The sequence below is a fragment of the Suncus etruscus genome, chromosome 6 (genome assembly GCF_024139225.1).
Source record: "Suncus etruscus isolate mSunEtr1 chromosome 6, mSunEtr1.pri.cur, whole genome shotgun sequence".
NCBI lineage: Eukaryota > Metazoa > Chordata > Mammalia > Eulipotyphla > Soricidae > Suncus > Suncus etruscus.
The window spans coordinates 69480937-69499010 of NC_064853.1; the positions used below are offsets into that span (position 1 = coordinate 69480937).

Genomic DNA, 18074 nt, shown 5'->3' on the forward strand with positions numbered 1-18074 from the left:
ATGGAAACAGATGAAAATAGAAGTCTATGATAAGATCAACAGAAACAACTTAAGAATCATTGGACTCCCAGAGACCCAGGAAGAAAATTTCCAGGAAGAATCAACGGTCAAGAACATCATTAAAGAGAAACTTCCAGAGCTAAAGAATATATGTGATCAAATCCTGTATGCTCGAAGAGTACCAACCAAAAGAGACCCCAGAAAAACCACCCCAAGACACATCCTAGTCACAATGACAAATCCCACAGATAGAGACAGAATTCTGAAAACAGCAAGGTCAAAAGGGGAAATTATGTTCAAGCAAGCATCCTTGAGATTTACAGCAGACCTGTCACCAGAAACACTCAATGCCAGAAAGCAGTGGTGGGATATTGTGACAAGACTGAATGAAATGAATGCTTCACCCAGAATACTATACCCAGAAAAACTCACTTTCTGGTTTGACGGAAGAATACATGGTTTCACAGACAAAAAACAGCTCAGAAACTTTACAGACACAAAACCAGTCTTAAGAGAAAAACTGAAAGACCTAATTTAAGACAAGACTAAGCAAATGACACACCAAATTTCGATATAAAGATGGCATTAAATCCCAGGACAATTCTTTCTCTCAACGTCAATGGACTAAATGCACCAGTCAAGAGACACAGAGTGGCTAAATGGATCAAAAAACTCAATCCAACCTTCTGCTGTTTACAAGAAACACACCTGAATAGTCAGAACAAACATAGACTCAAAATAAAAGGCTGGAGAAAAATTATCCAAGCAAACAACACCCATAAAAAAGCTGGAGTGGCCATACTAATATCAGATAATGCAAACTTTATACTCAGGAAGGTTGTAAGGGACAAAGATGGACATTTTATATTAATCAAAGGGTATGTAGAGCAGGAAGAAATAACTCTCCTAAACATATATGCACCGAATGAGGGGCCAACAAAATATTTAACACAACTGTTGACAAATCTGAAAAATAATATCAATAACAACACAATAATTGTGGGGGACCTTAACACAGCTTTGTCAACACTGGATAGGTCAACCAGACTGAAACCCAACAAGAATATACTAGACCTGAGGAGAGAAATGGAAGAAAGAGGCCTAGTGGATATATATATATATATATATATATATATATATATATATATATAGGACACTCCATCCCCAGAAACCTGGATACACATTCTTCTCCAATGTACATGGGACATTCTCCAGGATAGACTACATGCTGGCACATAAAACATACCTCCATAAGATCAAGAGGATAGAAATTTTGCAGGCTACCTTCACTGACCACAAGGCTCTGAAATTATTTGTGAATTCCAAAGAGACTCAGAAGAAACACTTTAACACCTGGAAGTTAAACAGCCTCATACTCAATAACCAGTGTGTCTGAGATGAAATCAAGGAGGAAATAAAAAGGTTCCTGGAAACAAATGACAATAAAGACACAAACTATCAGAACTTATGGGACACAGCAAAAGCAGTACTGAGAGGAAAATTTATAGCTTTGCAAGCACACATCAGGAAGGAAGAAGGAGCTTACCTGAGTAGCTTAATGACACAGCTAATAGAACTAGAAAGTGCTCAACAAAAGGACCCAAAAATAGGGAGACAGAAGGAAATAACAAAGCTGAGAGCAATAATCAATGAAGTGGAAACCCAAAAAACAATCCAAAAGATCAATGAGAGCAGAAGTTGGTTCTTTAAAAAAATAAACAAGATTGATAGACCACTGGCAAAACTAACAAAGAATGAGAGAGAGGGAGAAACTTGATAACTTGTATTAGGAATGATAAAGGAGAGATCACTACTGATATGGTAGAGATTCAAAGGGTAATCAGAAACTACTTTGAGAAACTCTACGCCACTAAAAATGAGAACCTGGAAGAAATGGATAAATTCTTGGACTCTTATAATCTTCCACGGTTGAATGAAGAGGATGTAGCATATATAAACACCCCCATCACTATTGATGAAATTAAAATGGTAATCAAATGTCTGCCCAAAAACAAAAGCCCAGGCCCAGATGGATTCACTAATGAATTCTTTCAAACTTTCCAAGAGGAACTACTATCAATCCTGGCAAGACTCTTTCATGAAATTGAACAAACGGAAACACTTCCAAATAGCTTTTATGAAGCCAACATCCACCTTGATACCTAAACCAGACAGAGATGCTACAAAAAAAATTACAGACAAATATCGCTGATGAATACAGATGCAAAGATCCTCAACGAAATTCTGGCAAATAGGATTCAATGCCTCATTAAGAAGATCATCCACTACGATCAAATAGGTTTCATTCCAGGAAAGCAAGGATTGTTTAACATCCGTAAATCTATCAACATAATACACAACATCAACAATAAGAAAAATAAAAACCACATGATCATATCAATAGATGCAGAGAAAGCATTTAATAAGGTCCAACACCCATTCTTGATCAAAAATCTCAGCAAGATGGGAATGGAAGGAACCTTTCTCAATATAGTTAAGGCCATCTACCCAAGCCAGTAGTAAATATTATCCTCAATGGAGAAAAACTAAAAGCCTTCCCTCTAAATTATGGCACAAGACAAGGCTGTCCTCTCTCACCAGTCCTATTCAACATAGCACTGGAAGTACTCGCTGTAGTAATTAGGCAAGAAAAAGATATCAAGGGAATCCAGATAGGAAAGGAAGAAGTCAAACTCTCATTGTTTGCAGATGACATGATACTCTACTTAGAAAACCCTAAAGACTCTACCAAAAAGCTTCTAGAAACAATAGCTCATATAGCAAGGTGGCAGGCTACAAAATTAACACACAAAACTCAATGGCCTTTCTATACACCAATAGTAATAAGGAAGAAATGGACATTAAGAAAACAACCCCATTCACAATTGTGCCATACAAACTCAAATATTTTGGAATCAACTTGACTAAAAATGTGAAGGACCTATACAAAGAAAACTATAAAACTCTGCTCCAAGAAATAAAGAGAGGACACACGGAAATGGAAACACATACCCTGCTCATGGATTGGCAGGATTAACATCATCAAAACGGCAATACTCCCCAAGGCATTATACAGATTTAATGCGATCCCTCTAAAGATACCTATGACATTCTTCAAAGAAGTGGATCAGGCACTTTTGAAATTCGTTTGGAACAATAAACACCCTCGAATAGCTAAAGCAATCTTTGGGAAAAAGTATATGGGAGGAATTACTTTCCCCAACTTTAAACTGTACTACAAAGCAATAGTTATCAAAACAGCATGGTATTGGAATAAGGACAGGCCCTCAGATCAGTGGAATAGGCTTGAATACTCAGAAAATGTTCCCCAGACATACAATCACCTAATTTTTGATAAAGGAGCAGGAAATCCTAAATGGAGCAGGGAAAGCCTCTTCAACAAGTGGTGTTGGCACAATTGGATAGCCACTTGCAAAAAATTGAACTTAGACCCCCAGCTACCATCATGTACGAAGGTAAAATCCAAATGGATTAAAGACCTCGATATCAGCCCCAAAACCATAAGATATATAGAACAGCACATAGGCAAAACACTCCAGGACATTACAGGCATCTTCAAGGAGGAAACTGCACTCTCCAAGCAAGTGAAAGCAGAGATTAACAGATAGGAATATATTAAGCTGAGAAGCTTCTGCACCTCAAAGGAAATAGTGCCCAGGATACAAGAGCCACCCACTGAGTGGGAGAAACTATTCACCCAATACCCATCAGATAAGGGGCTAATCTCCAAAATATACAAAGCACTGACAGAACTTTACAAGAAAAAAATATCTAATCCCATCAAAAAATGGAGAGAAGAAATGAACAGACACTTTGACAAAGAAGAAATACAAATGGCCAAAAGACACATGAAAAAGTGCTCCACATCACTAATCAACAGGGAGATGCAAATCAAAACAACGATGAGATACCACCTCACACCACAGAGAATGACACACATCAAAAAAGAATGAGAATAAACAGTGTTGGCGGGATGTGGAGAGAAAGGAACTCTTATCCATTGCTGTTGGGAATGCCGTCTAGTTCAACCTTTATGGAAAGCGATATGGAGATTCCTCCAAAAACTGGAAATCGAGCTCCTATATGATCCAGCTATACCACTCCTAGGAATATACCCTAGGAACACAAAAATACAATACAAAAACCCCTTCCTTACACCTATATTCATTGCAGCACTATTTACCATAGCAAGACTCTGGAAACAACCAAGATGCCCTTCAACAGACGAATGGCTAAAGAAACTGTGGTACATATACACAATGGAATATTATGCAGCTGTCAGGAGAGATGAAGTCATGAAATTTTCCTATACATGGATGTACATGGAATCTATTATGCTGAGTGAAATAAGTCAGAGAGAGAGAGAAAAATGCAGAATGGTCTCACTCATCTATGGGTTTTAAGAAAAATGAAAGACATTCTTGCAATAATAATTTTCAGACACAAAAAAGAAAAGAGCTGGAAGTTCCAGCTCACCTCAGGAAGCTCACCACAAAGAGTGATGAGTTTAGTTAAAGAAATAACTACATTTTGAACTCTCCTAATAATGAGTATGTATGAGGGAAATGGAGAGCCTGTTTAGAGTACAGGCAGGGGTCGGGTGTGGAGGAGGGAGACTTGGGACATTGGTGATGGGAATGTTGCACTGGTGATGGGTGGTGTTCTTTACATGACTGAAACCCAAACACAATCATGTATGTAATCAAGGTGTTTAATTAAAAATAAAAAATCAATCAATCAATCATGGTGTACTAATAAAAATGTTTACTATTATTAAAATAGCAAAAAACAGATGGAAAAAGATTTATATATATATGTGCTCATCAATTATCAATATCAAAGCATAGATCAGTAATAAAAACCATGTTAGTGAAGATGTGGAGAAAATTTATATCTCATTCTCATCACTATTTACAATAGTCAGAATTTGGAAATAACCCAGATGCCCAACAACAGATGAGTGGCTGAAGAAACTGTGGTACATATACACAATGGAATACTATGCAGCCATCAGGAAAAATGAAGTCATGATATTTTTCTATACATGGATGGACATGGAAACTATTATGCTGAGTGAAATTAGTCAGAGGGAGAGAGATATCCACAGAAAAGTCTCACTCATCTATGGGATTTAAGAAAAAAAAAGATATTATAGTAATAAACTCCAGAGACAATAAAGATGAGGGCTGGAAGGACAGGCCCACGGTATGAAGCTAACCACAAAGAATGGTGAGTTCAGTTAGAGAAATAACTACACTAACAACTATCATGACAATGGCAGTGAGTGAGAGAAATAGAATTCCTGTCTCGAAGAAAGGCAGTGGGTGGGGTGCACTGGTAGTGGGAATGTTGCACTGGGGAAGGGGAGTGTTCTTTTTTATAACTGAAACCCAACTACAAACATGTTTATAACCATGGTGCTTAAATATATTAATTTTATTTTTTTAATATATTATTTAAATAAAAAGAGAAATAAGAGAAAAAGCATGAGGGTCAGGGCCTTGACTAAGAGCCTCAACTGTCCTCTATGTACAATATTTATTGTTTAGAACTAGTAATAGTCAGGAGACAAACAACATTCTTTAGTGCTAACTTTTTTTCTTTTGTTTTGTTTTGTTTTGGGGCCACACCCAATTATGCTCAAGGGTTACTCTTGGCTATATGCTCAGAAATCACTCCTGGCATGGGGGATCATATGGGACACAGGGGATCAAATGGAGGTCTGTCTGTCTTGGGTCAGCCTCTTACAAGGCAAGCGCCCTACTGCTGCGCTGCTGCTCTGGCCTGATGCTAACTAATCTATTTGGGCTAGACTTTTACACATCTGAGGGTCTTAGAATATCAGGAGAAACATCATTATAATAGGCTTTCTCAAGAAGAGAAATTCTGGGAAAGGAGCAAAGATGAAACCATTATTGGACCCTCCCTCCTTCAGCGCTGTATTCCACATCTGGGAGACAGCATTCTAGATTTAAAGCTCCCATAAACTACTCATCTAGATGTCTTGTTATCTATTTTAGTCTCCAACACAGGAAGATACAAATTGCAAAGCAAATAATTATTAAAGGCACTTTAGATTTAAAAGAATAAACTGCTTTTAGAGGGAAATTAGCATAAAGGTATTACAATACATTTGGTACTTGAGTGTTTAATATTATTCATTAAAATGTTTTCACTTGTCAGGGTTCTCAAAAATTAGAACAGTATGATATAAAGAGATAGATTATAAGTACAAATATATAGAGTAAGATACAGCTAGCTATATATGGAGAGGGGGAATGCTAAGAAATTGAATCATCTGACAGGAAGTTGGGAAGTCTGAAAGCTGCAGAGCAGGTTGCATGTTGGAGACTCAGGGATGAGTTTATATTACAGTGTTGAGTCCAAAAGCAATGTTGAAGCAGAATTCCTTCTTCATCTAAAGACCTTTTTAAAAGATATTTTGTTTTTTGATTGCTTGATGGGACTGTGTGGAGAGAGACTAGAAGGCTCCCCAAGTCCAGTGGGAGTCCAAGCTTTGTTTGAGAACAGTGGGAAAGGTGGTTACTTTGCCAAATTCGGTAACAATTGGTGACTACTGTATGATGACCACCAGAGGGCCAGAGGACTTCTACAGTTTTTTCAAGATTGAGCTTTCCCATACAATCTCTGTGGTGCCACATTCACATGGCTACATGTGTTGAGGGATAGGCATTGTCTTAAACCCAACAACAGGAGCTGCAATACATTCAAAGCTGCTTCCCAGATCTAGTGCAAATATGGCAGGCAGAAGAGCATTTTTCAGCTCTAGGCAGTATCCCCACCTGCGATGACTACAAAGCTGACCTGGTTCATCTAGACCTGGACAGAGAGACAGAAGAAATCTGGCTGATGTGCTTGAAGCAGAAGTCTTCAGACAATGTCTGACAGAGTGCTAGTGGGAAGATACTTTGTTTTCAGCAATTAGGGAAGCCAGGTATACCCCAAGACTTCAGCTGAAGACCATAATGAGCTGTCTTCTTTTCTTCTGGTCCCCTTATGGCAAGCACTGTGTACTGAGGTAGGGAGATGATCATCCCTAGGAAGGCAGTTGCTTTGAACACAACTAGAATGGAGCTATCACAGTGAAGATTGTTTTTAAACTGAACGAAGACCAACCCAGCACCTCTACCAGAATTTGGGATTCCGTTTTGTTTTTTGTTTTTGATTTTTTGTTTTGTTTTGTTTTTTTTGAGGGCAGCACTGAGGGGTTACTCCTGGCTCTGTGCTCAGAAATCACCCCTGGCAGGCACAGGGGACCATATGGGATGCCGGGATTCGAACCACTGTCCTTCTAGATGTAAGGCAAATGCCCTACCTCCAGGCTATCTCTCTGGGCCCTTTTTTGAGTGTTTTCATTTTTGGGGTTTTTTTGTGTGGGGGGGGGATTCCCTTTTGAACAACCTCGCCCGTGTCACTTTTATTGCTGTTCCTTGGACCCTCTGCTCCGAGCTCTGACTTACTTTGACCCTCATCACATCTGTACTAGATGCTGGCAGGATGATTCCTGAGTCACCAAGATTGAGTGGTTTGATATCCGGCTCATATTCATTAGATCCCATCTTCCAAGTTTAAAATTTCTGTAAAAATATGCCACTTGTGCTGGCTGTCAGACACTGTGATTCCTGGATGAGGGCTCAGCTGTTTTGTGCGACTCTATTAAGAGCAAATGCATCTGGCAAAAAAGAAATAGATAAATATAATGATATCTCCCATTTTCCTTTGTTGTTGGGATGATTACTGGGAGATAAACTTATGTGTGCTTGCTAGGGGGTGGGAGTGGGGGTGTCAGACACTTGATTATAGTGGTTACCAGGAATCACATACTTGGTTTTGGTGCACTGGAAATATCAAATTTTGGTTTCTGGGAAACCCTATAGCTGTACTGCTAAGATAGCTCTGGGGAGTAGACTCAAGGCCTTATGCCCACAGAATAAGTGCTCTACCACAGAACCACATCCTCTGTCCCTGGAGATCTCTTTTTTCTAAAACTTTCAATTAGTTGATGAGGTACATCAACATTAAAGAGAGTAAAATGTTTAACTCAGATTCTACTGATTTTATTATTTATTAATCACTTCTAAAAAAAAATCTAAAAAATACCTTCACCAAAACATGACATAGCCAGGCTATGTCATAAAATTAAACATCATATCAGTAGTGTTTAGACTCTTTCATATAGATTATACATACCAGAAAACTGTGGTGTGACATTACTTCTAATTTCAGCCTCTCTAAATAGTTTAGTTCCCGGAGCTGAAGCAATAGTGCAGCAGTAGGAAGTTTGCCTTGCACACAGCTGATCCAGGACAGACTTCCATCAATCCCTGGCATCCCATATGGTCCCCCAAGCCAGGAGCAATTTCTGAGCACATAGCCAGGAGTAACCCCTGAGTGTCACTGGGAGTGGTCCCAAAACAGAAACAAAACAAAACAAAAAAATGTAGTTCCTACTAGACCTTGAGAATCTTGACTGCTAAATTGGTCAATCCTGGAAGAGTCATGCCTATGGAAGGAATCGAAATGGGAGAGGAAATGGTTTACCTTGATCCAGAGAACTCTGACCCATTCTGTCCTCTGCTGTGACTTATTCTGTAAATATCATTGAGTGGGCATTCAGTAATCATGGAAATGTTCATACCACTATGATATTGGATGAGCATAGACCCTTACAGCATCTATCTCCCACTTTTACCTTAAATGTAAAAACATGATACATACTATAATATACCATTTAATCTCAACTGGACTTATGAACCAAGAAGAATATCTAATTATTAATTATTATAATTCCTGCACAAGTTTCCATGATCTGTTACTGTTAAGAAGACCTTTTAAAAGACAATGGAAACACTTAAATAGTAAGATAAAAACTATTTGATGCTGTCATACTGCCTCATAAATTTAGAAATAAATTTAAATAGTAAATAATAATGTTGAAATACCATCATATTGAACTGCATTTTAACATTTTAGACACATTTTCTTTTTTCCTTTTTTTTTTTTTTATTTGGTTTTTGGATCACACCCGGCAGCGCTCAGGGGCTACTCCTGTCTCTATGCTCAGAAATCGTCCCTGGCAGGCTTGGGGATGTCGGGCTTCAAACCACTTCTATGCTCAGAAATCGCCTCTGGCAGGCACAGGGGAACATATGGGATGCCAGGATTCAAACCACCGTCCTTCTGCATGAAAGGCAAATGCCTTACCTCCATGCTATCTCTCTGGCCCCAGAAACATTTTCTTAGAAGCTGTTTACTACCACCATGACTTCACCCTTGTAGCATTATTTCACAATCATATTAGCAGAATAGCTATTCTCCTAAGGAATAAAATAAAGCAAATATTTCAGCAGTTAATATATATGATATTGAATGTAAATTTGGCAGAAAATTATTACTTCATTATAGTCATAGGTTTTATCATGACTACATAACACTTGCTAATTTTTTGTTTTGTTTTTTTTTGGGGGGGCCACATCAGGTGACGCTCAGGGGTTACTCCTGGCTATGGCTCAGAAATCGCTCCTGACTTGGGGGACTATATGGGAAGCCAGGGGATCCAACCATGGTTCGTCCTAGGCTAGCACGGGCAAGGCATGCCTTACTGCTTGCACCACCTCTCTGGCTCCGCTAATTATTTTTAATTCAGAGCTTTGTGATATAATTCCATTTGACATAAGGAATAAGTTTAATGGGTTTGGCAATGTAGCTCAGCAATAGAGCACTTGCTTTGCATATTTGGGGCCCTTAGTTTGATTTCCAGAACTGCAAAATGAAAAAAAGGAAAAAGAAATAAACCTGGGCCAGAGCAATAGTACAGCAGGTAAGGAATTTGTCTTGCATGTGGTCAATCTAGTTTCAATCTTTGGCATCCTATATGGTTTCTCAAGCCTGCCAGAAGTGATTTCTGAGTGCAGAGCCAGGAATAGTAAAGTAACCACGGAGCACGCCTGGGTGTGGCCCAAAACAAAACCAAAAAAAAAAAGAAAGAAAGAAAGAAAGAAAAGAAACCTAACTACTGTTAATGCTGCTAGCACAGTACCTTTCTTTGTACTTTACTACTGAATTTCTGAATAGCAAGTCAACAAAACTGTTTTGATTGGAAGACTACTGCCCCTACTTAAATGAAAATGTATTCAACTTTTCCCAGAAAAACAGAAACAAAGACTATTGCATATCCATTTTTAATTGCTAGTATTCTATACAAGCAGGGTACTTTTGGATTTTCTGCCAAATATGTCTGGTAAAGAAATACCTCAACTGCATGAACTTGAGCTTAAATTCTTATTGAACTTTAAGAAGTAAGTGATAAGAAATAAGAAAACTTACTGAACTCTAAAAAAATCTCTATTTTAAATTCCAATAAGCAGAAAAAGGAATACAAAGAATCTATGAAATGAAAGATGCTTGAACACTGCTTTGAAAAAGAAAACAGATGGGAGATAAGGGTGTTTGGGAGACATACTGGCAGTGCTCAGAAGTTTCTCCCAGCTCTGCTCTTGGTGATCATTCCTAGAAATGCCCAGTGGACAATGTAGTGTCAGGGATTGAACCTGGGACTCTTGCATGCAAAACTCAGGAACCTTTGAGTTCTCTCCAGCCTGAAAGGAATCATTAAGCACTAACAATAAAAAGTTACATGGTATAGGGGCTGGAGAGATCGCATGGAGGTAGGCATTTGCCTTGCATGCAGAAGGACTGGCATCCCATATAGTCCCCCGAGCCTGCGAGGAGCGATTTCTGAGCATAGAGCCAGGAGTAACCCGTGAGTGCTGCCAGGTGTGACCCAAAAAAACCCAAACAAAAACAAAAAATACTTATAGAGTATATAGAAAAGGACTTTATAAAGCAAAGTATTATAAAAACAAAACGACAGAATACTAATTCTTTTCAAACAACTAGTTGCTGTTGTGGCATGAAGTTGAGTCCACTGCTGATATATCCAGGGTCCCCAAATATCTCCCAAATTGAGAGACTAACTCCCATTCTCGGGGAGACCTTGGCAATAATCGTCCGCAATAAATAATCCAAACAAAAAGGTTTTGGGGGACAAAAGGTTTGGCCAAAAGAGCCTAATCCTCCCTGGTTCGATCTCCTCTCCTCTCCTCTCCTGTCTCTCCTCTCTGTCTTTCTGTCTCTGTCTCTCTGTGTCTCTCTGTCCCTCTCTGTGTTTCCTTCTCTTTCTCTCTGTCTCTGTCTCTTTCTCTGTGTCTCCGTCTCTCTCTGTATCTCTGTCTTTCTCTCCTGTCTCTCCTGTCTTCTCCCTCTCTGTCTCTCTCTGTGTCTCTGTCTTTCTTTCTGTCCTCTCTGTGTCTGTCTTCTTTTCTGTCTTTCTCCTCTATCTCTCTTCCTTTGTGTCTCTTTCTCTCTCTGCTCCCTCCGTGTTTCTCTTCTTCTTTTTCTTCTTCCTCCTCCTCCTCCTTCTTTCTTCTTCTTCTTTCTTCTTCTTCTTTCTTCTTCTTTCTTCTTCTTCCTCCTCATTCTTCTTCTTCCTTCTTCTTCTTCTTCTCTTCTTCTTCTTCTTCTTCTTCTTCTTCTTCTTCCTTCTTCTTCTTCTTCCTTCTTCTTCTTCTTCCTTCTTCTTCTTCCTTCTTCTTCTTCTTCTTCCTCCTCCTCCTCCTCCTCCTCCTCCTCCTCCTCCTTCTTCTTCTTCTTCTTCTTCTTCTTCTTCTTCTTCTTCTTCTTCTTCTTCTTCTTCTTCTTCTTCTTCTTGTCTCCCTTTTCTTCTGTTTTTGTGTCTCTCCCCTTATTTGTCTCTTCTCCCCCTTATATCCTCTCTGTTCAACTGCCTCTCTCCAACTGTCTCTGTCCAACTGCCTCTGTCCAACTGTCTCCTTTGGCCTCCCCTCCAATTTCCTTTATTTCTAAATACAAAATAAATACAATACCTAAAATAAATACAAAATACAGCTATGAAATTGACAAATTAAGAGCCAAATATAATGCAAAAATTAAGTTATGCAGGGTCTAAAACGGTGGCTCGGAGTGGTAAGGCCACTAGCCTAAAACTGACCACAGTTCAATCCCCAGGCATCCCATAAGGTTCCCCAAGCCAGGAACGATTTCTGAGCACATAGCCAGGAGTAATCCCTGAGCGTCACCGGGTGTGGAACCAAAACAAAACAAAACAAAAAATGATTAAATTATGCAGTATAAAAGTGAAAATGATTAATATTTGATTATTTAGTTTTTTAACCAAGAATATAGTTATTCCTAAATAGAATTACACAAGAAGCCAGGTGTATCTAAGAACTAAGTGTTTTCACAAAGATACACATAGCTAAATTAATCTGAATAACACACTGATATCCAATGCCATTTATACTCTCAACAAAAGCAGGAATATATATCTAAGAAACAGATCCTCCACTATATCAGTTTATACTGTTGAAAGTGGTTACCATGAAAATAAAAAATCAACAGAAAATATAACAAGCAGTGGTCAAGGGCAGTAACTGCTGCCAGATAGAATAAAATTACTGACAATGATGGAGTGATTTCAGGAGGAAACGAGAAAAACACGTATCAACGAATAGAATTTTCACAAAAGAAAATAGCCACAGTTTACTCAGCTTTGATACTCAGAACTCTAGAAATAAATGCATTGCTGACATTTGATTCAGAGGACATTAGTAACTAAATCACCAAGAAATAGATATCAGGTCCAAGATATTATTGTTAAAGGAGGTTCAGTCATGGGGTCAATGTTGCTGAGGAAGTTGTTAAAAATCTGTCTCACCATAAAAATGTGGGGACTATCAAGGAAACTCAGAGCACTCAATCTGATTATCTGGAGTTTCTCCATAAAAGTAAGATATATTAGTATATCTATTTAAACCTATTTTAATAGAAATAAGTATCTACTTTTAATCATTCAGTTGGATCTGATGTGCATGAACATCTTTGGGTAGAAGCTAGCATCTGTTTTTGTTTAAATTTTTTTATTGTAATTTAGGTACTATGGTTGCAGCACTGTTCATGCTTCTGATATCAATGTATTATCTTGCTGCATAACACTGCCATTGAAGTGACCATGACCCTCTGTATCCTTCTGTCACCTCTAGCCCATCATCCCTTCTGTCTCATTCTTCTTCCCACTAGTTTTTCATTGACAATTATGATTTTAATGCATACTGTTACCTCCCCTAGCACCTCCCATGTGTGAGAGACTCTTCACTTGAGAAAAACATCGGTAGAACTCTATAAAATTAGAACATCAAAGGGGTTCATCAATGATCTTATTTCCTTTAAAAAGGTATTAAAAGCAAAGATAAATAAGCAGGACTATATGAAAATGAACATTTTCTGCATGGCAAAAAATACTCTGTCAAAATGAAAAAACACCAAAATGACTGGGAAAAGATATATGCACATATCTTCAGATAAAGGATCAACATTCGGTTCGGAATCTGTGAAGGTCCCTTTCCTAGCCTATCCCACTTCCCATCTCAAGGACCAATTCTGCTCTTAGTTTCTATTGCCTTTGGGCAGTAGTTATCTTCTGCCATGTTCTTGCATAACTTGTATAAGAAAGATCATTCTATGTCTGTCCCTGTCATTTCACTCAAGATGATATCCTCCAGATCCATCCAGGTCAGCAAATGCATGACTTCACTTTTTTGTTTTGTTTTTGTTTTTGTTTTTGGGTCACACCTGGCAGCACTAAGGGGCTACTCCTGGCTCTATGCTCAGAAATGGTCCTGGCAGGCTCGGGGATGTCGGGCTTTGAACCACTGTCCTTCTGCATGCAAGGCAAATGCCTTACATCCATGCTATCTCTCCGGCCATATGACTTCAATTTTAAGGCCTAACTAAACACATATTCTATTGTACTATATGTACAATAAATTTTATATGTAGTCATCTGTTCTTGGGAACTTAGTTCATGTCCAGATTATGGCTTTTTTTGTTTTGTTTTGTTTTGTTTTGTTTTGTTTTGTTTTAGGGTCACACTCTGCAGCGCTCAGGGGTTACTTCTGGCTCCATGCTCAGAAATCACTCCTGGGGGGCCGGAGAGATAGCATGGAGGTAAGGCGTTTGCCTTTCATGCAGGAGGTCATCGGTTCGAATCCCGGCGCCCCATATGGTCCCCTGTGCCTGCCAGGAGCAATTTCTGAGCCTGGAGCCAGGAATAACCCCTGAGCACTGCCAGGTGTGACCCAAAAACCAAAAAAAAAAAAAAAAGAAAAAAAAAAAAAGAAATCACTCCTGGTAGGCTCAGGGGGCCATGTGGGATGCCGGGATTAGAATCAATGACCTTCTGCATGAAAGGCAAATGCCTTACCTCCATGCTATCTCTCCAACCCTGATTTTGGCTATTATTAATAGTAAAAGTGCTGCATTGAACATAGAAATGGAGATGTCCTTTTTTATTGTTGTTTGAATTGTATTTTATATGTTGAGCACTTTTTAGCTTATTTGTGAGCAAATAATGGGCTTTGTATTCTGGTCTTCATTTCCTTTGAGGTGTAAAAGATTTATTTATTTTTAGTTTTTGAAGTTTTTTTTTTTTTTTTTTTTTTTTTTTTTTTTTTTTTTTTTTGGTTTTTGGGCCACACCTGTGACACTCAGGGTTACTCCTGGCTATGCGCTCAGAAGTCGCTCCTGGCTTGGGGGACCATATGGTACGCCGGGGGATCGAACCGCGGTCCGTCTCCTAGGCTAGCGCAGGCAAGGCAGGCACCTTACCTCCAGCGCCACCGCCCGGCCCCTAGTTTTTGAAGTTTTTTATTTTTCTTTTTTTCTTTTTTTATGATTACATACATGATTGTAGTTGGGTTTCAGTCATAAAAAGAACACTCCCTTCACCAGACTGACATTCCTACCACCAATGCCTTTCATCTTCCTCCTTCCTAATAAGCTTTCTACTTCTCTCACTCATTAACATTGTCATGATAGTGTAGTTATCTCTCTAAGCCAGGGGTCCTCAAACTTTTTAAACAGGGGGCCAGTTCCCTGTCCTTCAGACTGTTGGAGGGCCAGATTATAGTAAAAACAAAAATTCTGAACAAATTTCTATGCACACTGCATATATCTTATTTAGAAGTGAAGAAACAAAATGGGAATAAATACAATATGTGGCCCGCAGGCTGTGGTTTGAGGACCATTGCAAGCTCACTACTCTCTGGATGAGCTTTACATTAAGAGACAAACTTTCTAGCCCTCATTTCTGTTGTCTCTGGGCATTATTACAATAATGTCATTTGTTTTTCTTAAAACCCATAAATGAGTGAGACTATTCTGTCTATCTCTCTCCCTCTGACTTATTTCACCCAGCATAATAGATTACATGTACATCCATGTAAAGGAAAATTCCATGACTTCATCTCTCCTGATGAATATTCCATTTTGTATAATTGAACCACAGTTTCTTAGTCATTCATCTGTTGAAGGGCATCTTGGTTGTTTCCAAAGTCTGGCTACTGTAAATAGCAATGCAATGAATATAGATGTGAAGAAAGCATTTTTGAATTGTATTTTTGTGTTCCTAGGATATATCCCTAGGAATGGTATATTGGATCATATGAGAGCTCAATTTACAGTTTTTGGAGGAATCTCCATATTGTTTTCCATAAAGGCTGGACTAGATGGCATTCCCACCAGCAGTGACTGAGAGTTCCTTTCTCTCCACATTTCCACCAGCACTGGTTGTTCTTATTCTTTGTGATGTGTGCCAATCTCTGTGGTGTGAGATGGTACCTCATTGTAGTTTTGATTTGCATCTCCCTGATGATTAGTGATGTGGAGCATTTTTTCATGTGCCTTTTGGCATTTATAATTCTTCTTTGAGAAATTGTATGTTCATTTTCTTCCCATTTTTTGATGTGGTTAGATGTTATATTTATGTTAAGTTCTGTCAGAACCTTGTATATTTTTTATATTAGCCCCTTGTCTGATGGGTATTGGGTGAATAGTTTCTCCCATTCTTTAGATGGCTCTTGTATCCTGGGCACTATTTCCTTTGAGGTACAGAAGAAAAGCTTAATTTAATGAATTATTACATACAAGGAAAGAGGAATGAGGAATGAGGTCATAAGGAATGAGGAAACATTCAATTCACATGCAACTCACTGCAATTCAATGTCACATGGTAGGAACAGCAAGATATCAGATTAAAAAATGTTTTAAAAATTTTAAAAAGATATCAGATTAAACATAGTAAGCCAGAAGAAGGATAAACTCAGGATATCACTTTTATGTGGTATTTATAATAATTGGATGAGAAAATATACATAATGCTTTACACAGGGGATGCCTAGATCATCCTTGACCCAGAGTATAGGAAGGAAAAGGAAAGAAATAAAGTGGGGGTGAAGAAGAGATGAGAAGCAAAGGAGAGGGAGAGGGCACAGGATTAAGGATTAAAGTTCATCGGTGGTGGTAAGGAATGATAGAGTTAAATATCCAAACCACAGAATCAACAACACTGAAATAATTAGACTCAATTTTTTTTTTTTGGTTTTTTGAGTCACACCCAGCAGTGCTCAGGGGTCACTCCTGGCTCTATGCTCAGAAATCACTCCTGGCAGGCTCGGGGAACGATGCCAGGATTCAAACCACCATCCTTCTGCATCTAAGCAAATGCCTTACTGCTGTGCTATCTCTCCGGCCCTGAGATCCAAATTTTAACAACTGAAAAGGCCTTCCTAGATGACAGGTTGAGAGGGTGTTATAGGAGGAAACATGGGAACGCTGATGGAGGGAAGTTGACACTAGTTATGGGATAAGTTGGGATAAACCTCAACTGTGAAAAACATTTTAAATCATGGTGTTTAATAGATTTTCAAATAAAATTTAAATAATAAACTGAAAAAAAGAACAAAAGACCAGGTGCAGATGAGTTCACCAGTTATTTCGTACCTCAACAAGACATACTACCTATACTTCTCACAGGTTTATTAAACATTGAAGAAACTGGAACCCTTCAAAATGGCATCAATGAAGCCATGAATACCCCAACACCAAAGTTAGACAAATTAGTGCTATAAGTAAAATTAGAGACAAATATCTCTAGTGAACATTGACTCAGAGATCAAACCATATCTAACAACGTATCAGACACCATGATCAAGTGAGATTCATTTCAGGGATGCAAGGATGGACCATTGAACACAAATCAATTAAAGTAATGTGACATATCAATAAAAGGAAAGAAAAATTATATGACCATCAAGACATAAAGTAAAACTTTTGACAGATTAAATCTACATTCATAAGAACCCTCAAAAATATTCGGGTAGAAGTTACATACTTCAAGATTGTAATGCCTATTTACAACAAACCTAATGATATCTTACAATGAAGTGAAAAACTGAATTCCTATCATCTTTGGCCAGTAAAAGACAAAAGATGACCACTTTCTCCATTATTTTTAATATAGCTTGGAAGCCTTTACCACAGTTATTAGGCAAGAAAAATAAATCATGCCATAAGTTATAATATTTTGGGAGGTTGTGTACATCTGGCAGTGTTCAGGACTTACTCCTGGCTCTGTGTTCAAAGATTACTCCTGACAGGGTTAGGCAACCATAGGGTTCAGAGGATCAAATGCATGTCAGACAAGGCAAAGTCCCTACCCATTGTACTATCTCTCTGACCCCAATTGTAAATTATATTCTTCCACTTTCATCCAAAAAATTTCTTTTTTTGTAATTAAGTACCAGCAAAGTTGTCACTAGTTTCTGCATTCATACACTTAGTGTAACAGTAATAAAACTTAGAATATGACTGTTATAGCAGACTTTGGGAGAGGGTGAATGGGCAATTCCAAACAATCAATGCTCAAGGCTTATTCCTGGCTCAGTATTCAAAGATCACTCCTGGTGGTGCTTGGAGGACCAAATTAGGTGCTGGGGATTGAACCCAGATTCTTTAGCTTCAGCAAGTGCCCTTCCTGCTGTCGTACCTATTCAGCCCAATAACTATTGTTTTTAAATGATGCTGTGGCTTTTAGGATGTCTTCTTTGAAAAGTATGCAGTTTATTCATTTCAAATCATAAGGCCATACCACTCCTTGGGCTTACTCCTTGTTCTGC

General features: G+C 38.5%; 1 pseudogene; it reads left to right on the top strand.

Moving 5' to 3' along the window:
- LOC126011795 (eukaryotic translation initiation factor 6-like) overlaps nt 1-13070 on the top strand; it is a 49940-nt pseudogene extending 36870 nt beyond the window's left edge.
- The last annotated feature ends 5004 nt before the right edge of the window (nt 13071-18074 follow it).